Genomic DNA, 12,942 nt, shown 5'->3' with positions numbered 1-12,942 from the left:
GAAGGCTGAATTATAAATACAGCTTATTGGTTCACAGTGGTTATCTTTGGGGTTACTCCACATTTTCCTTTAAACATTTCTACACGGTCTTAATTATTTATGGTAAGCATGCACCACTTTCGTCATTAAAAACCAACACAGATTTAATAGATAAATTAGTATGTATCTGTAATTTCTATGATTCTGCAGTTCCGGCCTTAGGGAGTACACCAAGTCATAATGAAAATACCTGGGCCTTTTTCCCCGACTCTTGTTTTGTACATATTTTTCACCTATCAACAAGTATTTGAGTAGCCACTGGTGCATAACACTTGTCTCTATGATCTACTGGTCTAGTCAACCCAAACCCTACTTCTACATTGTGAAATTTCTCTCTTCCTATAAATGTCAGAAAGCAGCTCACTACAACTTGATTTCGCTCCTTCTTAAATTCAGATTAGAACCCAGTAAGTTATTATTTGAGGTTTGCCTTCCCCTAAAAGGGAGAAATCACACTAGCACATTTCAGGAATGTTTCCTGGAGCGTAGGGTCTCCCACACTTTGCTTCCTCCCAAATACAGCTGTGTTTCGTGCTCCACAGAGGACTGTTGGGTTCACAAGTTGGGCCAAATAAGCAGAAATTAAAAAACAACTCATAATTCTAAGCCATACACAAAGGCAGAACCACTACGACACCAGGGTTTCCGTTCTCCATATGGAGAGCATAAAATTCGAACCCCAGAAAATGTCACTGCACGTGACTCTATTAGCCTCTGCTTGGTCTGAGGTCAAAAATCTGAATCTTAAATCTTTGAGGAAAAAAGATTACTGGCAACAGAAGTTTTCATGGATCACAGAGCTGACATGGTCCATCAGCACCCAAGGGGTCCTCCTATAGAGGAGGTTGCTGAGAGCAGTTTCAGGTGACAAAGGATGTCTTCTAGTTGTGAGATTCCATTATGATTTCACAGACTGCAGCGCAAGAATGGCGGTATGATTATGGTGACCTCAAGCTAGTGTACTCCTCTCCCTGTGGATCAGTTTCCACTTCTGTCCAATTGGTGGGAGAAGGAGCCCTTCCCTGCCTGCCTCATAAAGCAGATGATATAAGTGAAAGTGATTTGTAAACAATAAAGCATCATCTAAATAGAAGTTTTGGTTAATGCATTATTATCCATTTTACAAGATGGAGCTATTAAAGCATGGCGAGGTTAAGTGACTTGCCAAGGTCACAAAGCTAGTAATGAACCCTGGTGACAGTAGTGGGAGAGGGTGACAGACAAGATTGGACTCCGTGTCTCCTGCCCGGTCCCTGATCCTCTGGTTTCCAATCTGGAGGAGTGAGAGTCAAGTCCATAAGCTATATTTAGGGTTTGAGAATCTAACAAATTATCATCAATAAGCTGTCCAGGCTCAGCATCACATGTCTTTGTTTTGGGCTGAAGTGACATCAGCCAAGTGTGGGAGTTATGGTTAGCTCAGGGGTCCTCAATCCTGGCTACACATCAGAATCACCCAGGGAGCTTTTTAAAAATTGTCCATGGCCAGGTTCCACTCTGGGCCAATTAGAATCACTGAGGGTGTTTGTATTTTTAAAATCTCCCAGGTGATTCTAACGTGCAGCCAGGGTTAGAATCACTGGATTGGCTGGCGGTGATCCGAAACTGCTGTGTTTGAAATAGCTGTGTTTGCTTAACTACACCATAGAGTTACAACAATCCTACTGTGATCCTTGGTTGCAAATGAATTCAAACCTCAAGTGTACTAACATTAGCATTTACTGTGCACTTACTATGGGCCAGACTCGGGTCTCAGCAGCTACAGGTATAAACTCTCTCAGTTCCCATAGAACCTAAAAAGTCTCCCCCATTTTACACATGAGAAAACGGAGGCAGAGAACCATAGTAACTTGCTGTGATCATGGCTAGAATGTGGGGGGGGGGGCAGGATATGAAACTCACGCATCTGGTGCCCCCCTTTGCTGCTTCTTAATCTAAATAAAACCAGTTGCTGTAGAATCACTTCTGATTCATGGCGACCCCACGTGTTGCAGACTAGAACTGACCTCCATAAGGTCCTCATAGCTGTGAACTTTTGGAAACAGACTGCCAGGCCTTTCTTTGGAGATACGACTCTAGGCAGGTTCAAACCATCAGCCTTTGGGTTAGTAGCCAAGCCCTTAACTGTTTATGCCACCCAGGGACTCCTTGCTTCTTGATACTTCCCTAGAATCTGGTTTACAATACCTTCACCTCAGTGATGAATTAAAAGATCAAAGAACGCTGGAGAATGCAGAATAATCCATATGCCTGCAGGGGCCAGGAGGTAAGATACATGCAGGAGACAGGCAGGTGTACACGCATATGGGAACATGGTGGCTGAGTGGTAGAACAGTGGCAGACTGACGACCACATGCCCGGAGTAAGGGAGACAGCCGCCAACGACTACAGCAGATTGCTGCCATGTGGGGAGTGGGCCCAGTGCTGCCAGCTCTTCCAAGTTTTAAAAAAAAAGCTAAAAATGTGGACTTCTATGTAAAAGCTCCCTTTTCCAAATGTTATCTCAATTTTTAAAACATACTGCGTGGGTCAAAACACATCAGTAGGCCACCAGCTTGTAACCTCTGATATGATCTATTTAACACTCACCTCACTCAATCCTTCACTCGTAGATGGGCAGTGAGCAAGCATTCATCCTTACTGAGTTCTCTAGGACTGGTTCTCTGGGATTAGAAACTGCAGACCCTGTCTTTCCTTCTTGCTATGCAAATTTGAACTATTAACTTACATAACATATGGAAAGCCCAGCATAAACTTCCCCCAGGTAATTTTAATCAGTGGCCGGCCTACTGAATAAATGAATGAATGAATAAACATTTATTAAACACCTATTCTCTCACTTGAATCTCACTACAAGTCTGTGAAGGAGGATTTACTGTCCTCACTTTATGGTAAAAGCTGGTCATAATTCATAAGATTATTACACAATTCAAATCATATAAACAAAGGAACTCGTTCCTACAATAAAAGTTTAATATAATATCATTGGCCTATGAAACAAGCATTAGTCAAGCCCTGCAATAACAGCATTATAAAAGAATTGTACCATATCAGATTATTACTCATCACTCTAATGAGATATATGGAAGAGGAAAAAATAAAAAACATAGAAACCAACAAAAAGTTCTAGGTTAGAAATGGTCCAACGGTTAAGCATTTGACTGCTAACCAAAGGGTTGGTGGTTCGAGCCCACCCAGCAGCTTTGCAGGAGAAAAGTCCTGGCGATCTGCTTCCATAAAGATTACAGCCTTAGAAAACTCTCTGGGACAGTTCTACTCTGTCACATGGGGTCACCGTGAGTCAAAATCAACTCGGTGGCATATAACAACAATAACAATCACAATCTAAGCAAACTGAAACATATGTCACATACTTGTAACAGGTAATACTTATTGAGCTCTTTCTATGCATCAGGCACTAATTAGGCATGTGTGTGTGTGCATGTGTGTAATACTTCTATTTATATATGTACTCATTTCGTCCTGTATAGGCACTATTATCACTATTTACACTATTTAATAATGAGGAATCTGGGGTACAGAGAAGTTAAGTAACTTGCCCAAGGTCACACAGCTAGTTAGTGACAGAGGTGGGATCTGAACAGCCTGGCACCAGTTTGTACACTTAAAAACTACAATAAAACTTAAAAAGCATGTGTGTTCCCTGTTTTTACGTTAGTCAGACCATATACAATAGACATAGTGAAAAGAGGGCAGTCACAGATGACATTTCCTCCGTCATTACAAAACAAAATAAGTAAAAAAAAAAAGAGCTTCTTAAAATACACCACTAGACAACAAAAGATACTAGCACTATGTAACTTTAGAAAAATCTATCACTCTCCACAAGTACAGTAGCTGGTTTCAAAAGCTCAGATAAACAAAGTTCTGCTGATCAATCATATAAAAGATCATTTTCCTCTGGCCTTGTCCAATCCCCTTTGAAGGCCAACTTCTTCAGAGCACTCAAAACAATTCACCCTGAGATCTGCATCTCTCCCTTCCCTTTCCTTTTTCCTCCACACCACAGTTCTAATGGGGTCTACTCACTTTTCTGACCCATCTAGAAATTACCAGCGAGAGTGAGAGAGGTTATTTTAAGGTCTGCTTTTTCAGGCCCAAGCCTCAGAGAAGGTCCGTACATTTCTTCCTTGCCAACAGGTAAAACTTCACTGAATTTGGATTTTGTTAAAAACAGAAGCCAAGAGTACCTAAGGCTTAGTCATGTAAGAACTCTAGAGGCAGAACTTCAGTGGTCGTGGTGGTGGAGGCTGTTTTTTAATATGAGGGGAAGAGATGGTGGGAAACAAGATCCTTTTTAGGCACACAGAATATCTGCTGCATTGCACTCAAGCATGGGTCATTCTGTGGAAAGCAGAGATGCTAAAGGCCACGTTCTGCTCTCAGGCTGTGGGCGTGTATCATTGTACATTTTATAAAATTAGCTACAATGTAGCCTCTCTCTCTCTCTCTCTCTCTCTCTGTGTGTGTGTGTGTTTGTGTACCTACATACAGTAAGCTGACTTTTATAAAATAAACAGCAATATGCACCCATGCAAACAGCAATATGCACCCATGCAGCTTAAGATTGGTATCAAGTCAAAGCTTGATTTTAATTTAGGAAATTACCTTGTGACTACAGCAATTCTATCCCAAGGAGCGTCCCTGGGGAATAATAAGAGTCATCGGAGAGGGCCCCTGCTTCAGCACCTAGTCACACACTATTCTCTAATGTTATAAAAACGTAATTTACAGAGAGAGGATGGAAATAAAAAACTTGCTCCTAACCAGAAGGGGGAAAGCAGCTAGAAAACTTCAGCCCATCGAGTATTATCTATTTCTAAGGTCTGTGCTTCACACATTATTTCCTTATAAAATATGACAGAAGACATTTCGGCTACCATGAACCATAAAAGTGTTCTGTACACTTAGCCCTACATGGTATGAATTACTGAGCGACACCTTGCAGAGTAGGCAGCCAAGGAGAGTACATCAGAGACAGGACACAGCACCATCACTTATAACCTATACCTCTAAAACAGGATTCTGGGGGTATGTTAACGAAGCCAAAATAGTGATGAAATCTTATACAGGGGAAAAACCACATCTTAATAACTAGGCTTCTTCTGGATTTCCTTTCAATAAGAGAAAACCCAAAATCTATTCCTTCACCACAAAGCCCATGGTCTTGCAAAATCTTACACTAGAAATCCTTTAACGCCCCCCAAAAGTCCTATTTTGTAGGTCACACTCTCATTATCTTGTTCTAGGATGAGTCTGATTAAATTACAGAAAATTACGAATACATCACTCAGAACAGAGAGATGAGCTCCCTCCTGTTCTGTTTGTTTTTCCTTCCTTCTATCCAGATATTTAAAAAGAAAGAATGGAGGACATGACAACTTCAAATGAGGAAGGCTAAAGAATAAATTAACCTACTCTCAGGAATATGATGCCTTTCAGCCTTCACAGATGGGCATTACTGACCAGTCATAGAAACCCAGGGAACTTTTTACAGAGCGGTAATTTAGGCTCCACCATTGTTAATTGCATACCTTGTCATCTCTGAGTCTGAAGATACCAATTTGCATATGAGGTGACCAGGGTCAGTAATACTGGCTAAGAGCTTCCTCCTTCATGAAACTAACTCTCCAGATACAAGTTGAACCCAAACTATTATGATTACCAAGTTAAGCTAGTTTACCAACCCAGACGGGCACAGTATATTTCTATTCTGGTCTTTTCTACAAAAGCATCCTGACATTAACAGGGCTTCATGTACTTTAAACCAATCTGTGACCCCAGGAGAAGCTTGCCCGGTTACTCTACTGACACGACACTCTCTCTTGGGTGTTGCCGTGGCCTTTGGCCATCTACAAGTCTCACAAGACAGGGATTTTCTACAGCTCCCTAGGAACTCTCCTACTAGATGCCATTCAAAGATTCTAAAATCTCAAATGTACAGCAAGCTCTAACAACTGGCCGAAAGCTGGCATGATTTATTAACACTTTGTGCAGAGAGACTTGTCAACTCACACTAGCTGTGGTATCCCCAAAGTGAGATGGCAGCATGCAGATAAATTAAAAATCAACTTTTTTTTTTAATCAGAAACTATTTTGAAGCGTTACAAGGAATGTGGTTTTGATTATCTTCCTTATTTTAATGTGAAAGCTCAGTGGTACCCTACTTACTGTAAGGAACACATACACAATTTTCTTTTGGGAGAATGGTGTTGTTGTTAGGTGTCACCGAGCTGGTTCCGACTCACAGCCACCCTATGTACAACAGAACGAAAACATTGCCCTGTCCTGCACCATCCTCACAATCGTTGTTATGTTTGAGCCCACTGTTGCAGCCACTGTTGTCAGTTCATCTTAAGGGTCTTCCTCTTTTAGGCTGACCCTCTACTATTTTACCAAGCACAATGTCCTTCTCCAGGGACTGATCCCTCCTGATAACATGTCCAAAGTACGTGAGACGAAGTCTCGCCATCCTCACTTCTAAGGAGCATCCTGGCTATACTTCCTCCAAGACAGATCTGTTCGTTCTTCTGGCAGTCCATAGTATATTCAATATTCTTCACTAACACCGTAATTCAAAGACATCTCTTCTTCTTTGGGCTTCCTTATTCAGTGTCCAGCTTTCACACGCATATGAGGCAATTGAAAATACCACGGCTTGGGTCAGGCGCACCTTAGCCCACACAAAGCGACGTTTTTGCTTTTTAACACTTGAAAGAGGTCTTTTGCAGTAGATTTGTCCAATGCAATGTGTCATTTGATTTCTTGACTGCTACTTCCACAGGCATTGATTGTGGATCCAAGTAAAATGAAATCCTTGACAACTTCAATCTTTTCTCTGTTTATTATGATGTTGCTTGTAAGAATTTTTGGTTTATGTTGAGGTGTAATCCATACTGAAGGCTGCAGTCTTTGATCTTCATCAGTAAGTGCTTTAAGTCCTCTTTGCTTTCAGCAAGCAACATTGTATCATCTGCACATTGCAGGTTGTTAAGGAGTCTTTCTCCAATCCTGATGCCATGTTCTTCTTCATATCTTCCATCTTCCTGGATTATCTGCTCAGCACACAAATTGAATAAGTATGGTGGAAGGATAAAACCCTGACACACACCTTTCCTGATTTTAAACCACACAGTGTCTCCTTGTTCTTTTCAAATGACTGCCTCTTAGTCTATGTACAGGTTTCAGATGAGCACAATTAAGTGTTCTGAAATTCCTATTCTTTATAATGTTATCCGTCCGTAATTTGTTATGATCCCCACAGTCAAATGCCTTTGCGTAGTCAATAAAACACAGGTAAACATCTTTCTGGTATTCTCTGCTTTCAGCCAAGATCCATCTGACATCAGCAACAATATTCTTCATTCGAAGTCCTCTTCTGAATCCGGCTTGAATTTCTGGCAGTTTCCTGTCAATGTACTTGCTGCAATCATTTTTGAATTATCTTCAGCATAACTTTACTCATGTGTGATATTAATGATATTGTTCAATAATTTCTGCATTCCATTAGATCACCTTTCTTTGGAATGGGCACAAATATGGATCTCTTCCACTCAGTTGGCCAGGTAGCTGTCTTCCAAATTTCTTGGCATAGACAAGTTAGCACTTCTAGCATTGCATCTGTTCGCTGAAACATTTCAATTGCTATTCCATTCAACTCCTGGAGCCTTGTTTTCTGCAGCTTGGACTTCTTCCTTCAGTACTATCAGTTCTTGATCATGTGCTACCTCCTGAAATGGCTGAACATCGACCAATTCTTTTTTCTACAGTGACTCTGTTTATTCTTTCCATCTTCTTTTGATGCTTCCTGCTTCATTCACTTTTGCCCACAGACTCCTTCCATATTGCAACTCAAGGCCTGAATTTCTTCTTCAGTTCTTTCAGCTTGAGAAATGCCAAACAAGTTCTTCCTTTTTGGTTTTCTAACATCAAATCTTTGCACGTTTCATTCTAACACTTTGCTTTGTCTTCTTGAGCTGCCCTTTGAAATCTTCTGTTTGCCTCTTTTACTTCATCATTTCCTCCATTCACTTTAGCTACTCTATATTCAAGAGCAAGTTTCAGTATTTGAAATACCAGTAGCACAGCTTACAGCATCACTGCAACATGGAATCCACCACAGTATGACAAACTCACAGACAAGTGGTGGTTTAGGAGAATAGATAGGCATTATTACCAAGTATTAATCCAGACTGCTGCTCAGTACCTCAGAATCAATAGCTCTGGCTGCCCCGAATCCGTTGCCGTCAAGTCGATTCCGACTCATAGCGACCCTGTAGGACAGAGTAGAACTGCCCCATGGGGTTTCCTAGGCTGAAATCTCTACGGAAAACAGTCTGCCACACCTTTCTCCCACACAGCGGCTGGTGGGTTCAAACAGCCAACCTTTCAGTTAGCAGCTGAGTGCTTTAACCACTGCACCACCAAGGCTCCTCTCTCTGGATGACAGAACAGTGAAATATTTTGCTATTTCAGACTTGAAATTTTTCCCACATGCTTTCTGCCATGGTTAGTCAGGTATTGTCTGGTCACTGCAAAAAAATCAGTAAGAATAAATATGGAGAGATAGTAAAATCTTTTAGTTTCTCTTTCCTCAGAGATATGTTGTTGTTACTAGTCACCTTCAAGATGGCACCCTGACTCACGGTGACCCTATGTGTTACAGAGCAGAGCTGTTCCATAGGGTTTTCTTGACTATAATCTTTATTGAAGCAGTTTGCCAGGCCTTTCTTTCACAAAGTGGTTAGGTGGGTTTGAACCGCCAACCTTTAAGCTAGCAGCTGATCACAAACCACCTGCGCCATCCAGGCTCCTATCAGATATATGAAGACTGTTAAAACTCTAAAAAATAAGGGATCCTGTTGCTTTTCAGTCATTTTGCTTCTCTATTTTTACTTAATAAAAAGAGAATTTTTTAAAGTTTTATTAATGAAGAACATAATAACCTGTTCAGGTCTTGACCCAGAACCGAATAAACAATGAAAATACTGGAATAGCAAAACAACTGTTTCATTAGCTTCTCCTTTGTGCTCCTCCCTTGGGAATAGACAGCAGGCACATTTCCAAAGATAAACATAATAGGATCTAAACTCATACACATTTATGGGTAAATTGAAGCTAATAAGGAAATCTGACGTTCTGATGGCACCAATGGTAAAAGGAGTTACAAATGCAACAGGCAGAGGAGACAGCCCTTCCTTATCCTATCCCTCTTCAGTTTGTGATCACATATAAAATAATGTTCACAAAGCGCCCAGTCCCAGGCCCAGCAAACAGCAGCAGTCTTAGTTTTCCTCTCTTCCTCTTGCTTAGACAGACAAACAATGTTAAGCTATCAAGTTTGGGGTTCTGCTAAAGATAAGTTCATGGTATAACTTAAAGAGCCTCTAGGACATTTTTTGAACATGTATTTGACCTTGCTAAGGGAAAGAACTTTGTAAAAGAGCCATCAACAGCAGCAGAATCATATTTAAATCCTAAACTGATAATTATTGCACCAGGCCAAGAAATAAAGGCTTTGAGTAATAATTTTTAAAGCCAATCCTCAAAAAGAGTTGGGGATCTCCTCCAAAAGCTAATAAAAAAACTTTTTGCTTTGTAGACAGTAGGATCACCATTCAATTGTACAGGACAGGCCATTTTTTCTGCATATGTATTAGGCCCACATAACAAAAACCAAACCAAACAAAATAAAAACTTCGGAGGCCCAGGAGGAAATGACTGCGTAGAATTTTAAATCAGAAACCTAAGGTTTAGGTTAGTAGTGTCAGGTTAAAGGCTTGCCCATCCAGAAAGCTAATTCGGTTCTGAACAGTCCCATGGGTGTCTACTTGAACAGAAGGAGCTAGGAAACCTTAGCAGGCTGAAGCCCAGCCTAGGGAATTGATGGGACACCGTGCCAGGGGCTGAGGCTCACCCCAGACTTGGTATCAGATAATACCAAGTGCTAGACTGGATTTCCAGGACTAATCCACTGTAGGGTGGAACTTCCAGGTTCCTTGGTGTTCTGTGCCATAGAGTGGGAGGGCAGTGGGCTTTGTAGATCCAGTCTGTGACTGGCTAGTTATTACATTTAATAAAAGATAAATAGATTCAACAAACAGAAACAGTACACAGGTAGCAAGCAGTGGTTTATGCTTTAAAAATTTTTAGTCATAATTTTGGGGGGAGGCAGAGGCAAATAGGGAAAAGCATTCCACATTTTCTATAGATTCAGATTTTACAAGGTTTTTTTTTGTATTCTAACTTGCACTTTCTAAATGTGTGTTTACAGGTTCCACAGATTCTCAAAACAATATATTAACAGTGGCTGTCGACAACTTTTGTACTTAATCAGAAGGGCTCTGTGACTTCAAGAACAATTTACCCATCTCATTCCGCATGCCCCCCCACACCCGCATGTTACACACATCACTTCTTTCTTTTAGAGTCAGATTTTAAATCTGCCCCAGTATAACTTCTTAAAATCCTGTGATAACTTCTACTGCAGCAATTTTAATCCCAAATTTACTATATTTTAACTTTGATACAGAACACTTCTCTAGGGAAAGAAAACTCCTTCCCACATATAAATAAATAAACAAGAGTTAGCATTATAACTGGAGCTTAGACCCACAATTATATTCTACATTAAATACAAATTAACACTAATTTTACCAAAGACAGTATCTATTAAATCTCCACACTACTGAAAATTTCTTCAGGCTTCACCAAGCACTTAGCAAGCTTTGTGTTACTGTGACTGAATTGCAAAATATACCATTTGCCCAGAAGCTGCTCTTAGTCCAAACGAAACTGCCTACAAAACATGCGTAAACCACGGGAAGAAAAGGCAGCACACATCCACAAAAATCCATTCAACGCAAAGATAAGTGGAAAAGCTTAGCAAATTAAGGCTTCCCTTTAAAAACTGGAGGGACATTTACCGTGTTTTCAAGAGGTAACTGTTTCTTACTTCAGTAAAAGTGGCTTTATGTGACTGGAAGAAGGAGGTTTTTTTTGTTTTTTTTAAGTGAGTGGCTACAGTATTAGAGAACAGGGTGGGAGAGCCCACTCTCAAAATATAACTTAACCATCAGGCACCAACGTGCCAGAGAGGCCGATCAAGCACTCGAGCTAAAATGGAGCCTGAATTTCCTCTCAGACAGAGAGGGTAGTCGCACCAGGTCAGGGTCAAGGTCACCAGCAGGGCAGGCTGCAGCTGCCCGAAAGCGCTACACACCACGGGAGGGAAGGCGTTCCATCTCCGTCACAGCCGAAACAGATAAATCCCTTCTCCTCTCCCACCCTCCCTCTAACCCCGCCAACAGTTCTTTTTTTTTTTTTTTTCAAAGCAGAGGGAGACGAGAAGAAAGGAAAATGACCAAATAACCTCGCCGCCCTGGTTTTCACACACAAGCTCATCAGCTCCCAAAGTTGCCATCTAAGGGCAAGTTCGCAGAGAACACTGAAGCCCATTTTGTCTGAGCAGGGGAAGCCTCCCCCGGCCCCCCCAGAATTCCTGCCTCCTCTCCCTCCTCCCACACACCCCCGAAAAGAGCTGGGAACTGTGGCCGGCCGGCCGGCCATGTGCACGCACACACTCTTCCACCAACTGCTGCGAGTTTTCTGTGAATCGCAGCGCGGAGCCTCCCAACTCGCCCTTCCCAACTCCACCTCCTTCCTCACACAAAATCTCTCTACACACTCAGCCGCCTGAGAGTGATTTTATGTGCATATATATTACATATGTGATATTATCCTCAGAACCTCTAGCGGGCAGACGAAGAAAGGACTGTACAGGGGCTTTTCTTTTTTTTTTTAAGGAAGGGGAAAAAAAGCACAACCCAAGCCCTGTGCGTCGACTCTTGCGTACCGGGAAGGGTAAAGAAAGAGGAATGTTTGCGGAGCGGGCTGCCGGCAAGTGCCCTTTCTCGCCACTTCGGCCACGGCCCGGTGACACGGAGCCGCGGGGGCGCTCGGCCCGAGCAGCCTGCGCCCCCCTACCAGTACCCCGGGCAGGCACCGCCACGGATATTTCGCGAGAGGTAGATCGATCGCGCTGCCTGTCTGCAGCGGAAACGCACACGCTCACACACAACCCGAGCCCGAGACACCATAACCTTAACCCTTCCCCCACCCTCCGTGAACTTCAGGTGACCGACCACGTCGGCCTGACACGCGGGCTGGCGGGCGGGCGCTCCGGCTCCGCTCCCGCCCCCATCCCGGGTTTTGCAGGATCGGGCTCCGAGCAGCGCCAAACCGCCGGGAGAGGGGAGCAGTGGGGGGAAAGAGAAGAGAAATTGACCCTCCGTCTCCCCCGACCCCTCCCTCTGGCGCCTCCGGCGTCCCCTCCTCCCCGTCACCCCGCCCCACGCCTTCTCCCCTGCCCCCTCCTCCCCGCATTCAAGGAGCCGGGCGGCCCCGGGGGATATTTTTAGTCGCTTCTTTCTCCTTCACTTTTAGCTTTAGCAGCATCTCGGAACACTCAAAGCGGAGAAAGATGGGGGGGGGGGGTTAGCTGGAGAGTGAGTGGGGGGAAAAGTTAAGAGTCTTGCAAAGAAAAGCAGGAGGGAGGGCGGAGAGCGACCGGGGGCGCGGGTGGAGGAGGGGAAGGGGACCGGGCCGTGCCGGCGGGTATGTGTCTCCAGTTGGTGTGTGTGGCTGCAGCGGGGAGGCTTGTGATGCACTTTAGTCCTGGACTCTGCTCAGGCTCGCCGGCCAGAGAGGTCTGGGAGCCCGAGTCTCTCCCGGCTCAGTCTGATCCGACTGACCCCGCATTTTATTGCGGCCAGGAGCCCTGTTCCTCCCTCCCCTCGGCTCTGCAGGGACCTCGCGCGCCGCGAGCCGCCCTGCCTCCTGCCTCCGCCTCAGTGCAGCTCCCGCACCCCACATCCGCCCGCC

At 43.5% G+C, this 12,942-nt stretch overlaps 1 protein-coding gene across 2 annotated transcripts in view; it reads right to left on the bottom strand.

Moving 5' to 3' along the window:
- ZNF827 (zinc finger protein 827) overlaps positions 1 to 12,942 on the bottom strand; it is a 199,308-nt gene that overhangs the window by 185,014 nt on the left and 1,352 nt on the right. The window lies entirely within an intron of this gene.

This window comes from Trichechus manatus, unplaced genomic scaffold (genome assembly GCF_000243295.1).
Source record: "Trichechus manatus latirostris isolate Lorelei unplaced genomic scaffold, TriManLat1.0 scaffold00059, whole genome shotgun sequence".
NCBI classification, from domain to species: domain Eukaryota; kingdom Metazoa; phylum Chordata; class Mammalia; order Sirenia; family Trichechidae; genus Trichechus; species Trichechus manatus.
Note: the sequence above shows the minus strand (reverse complement) of the source record. Positions and strands in the feature narration are given on the sequence as shown.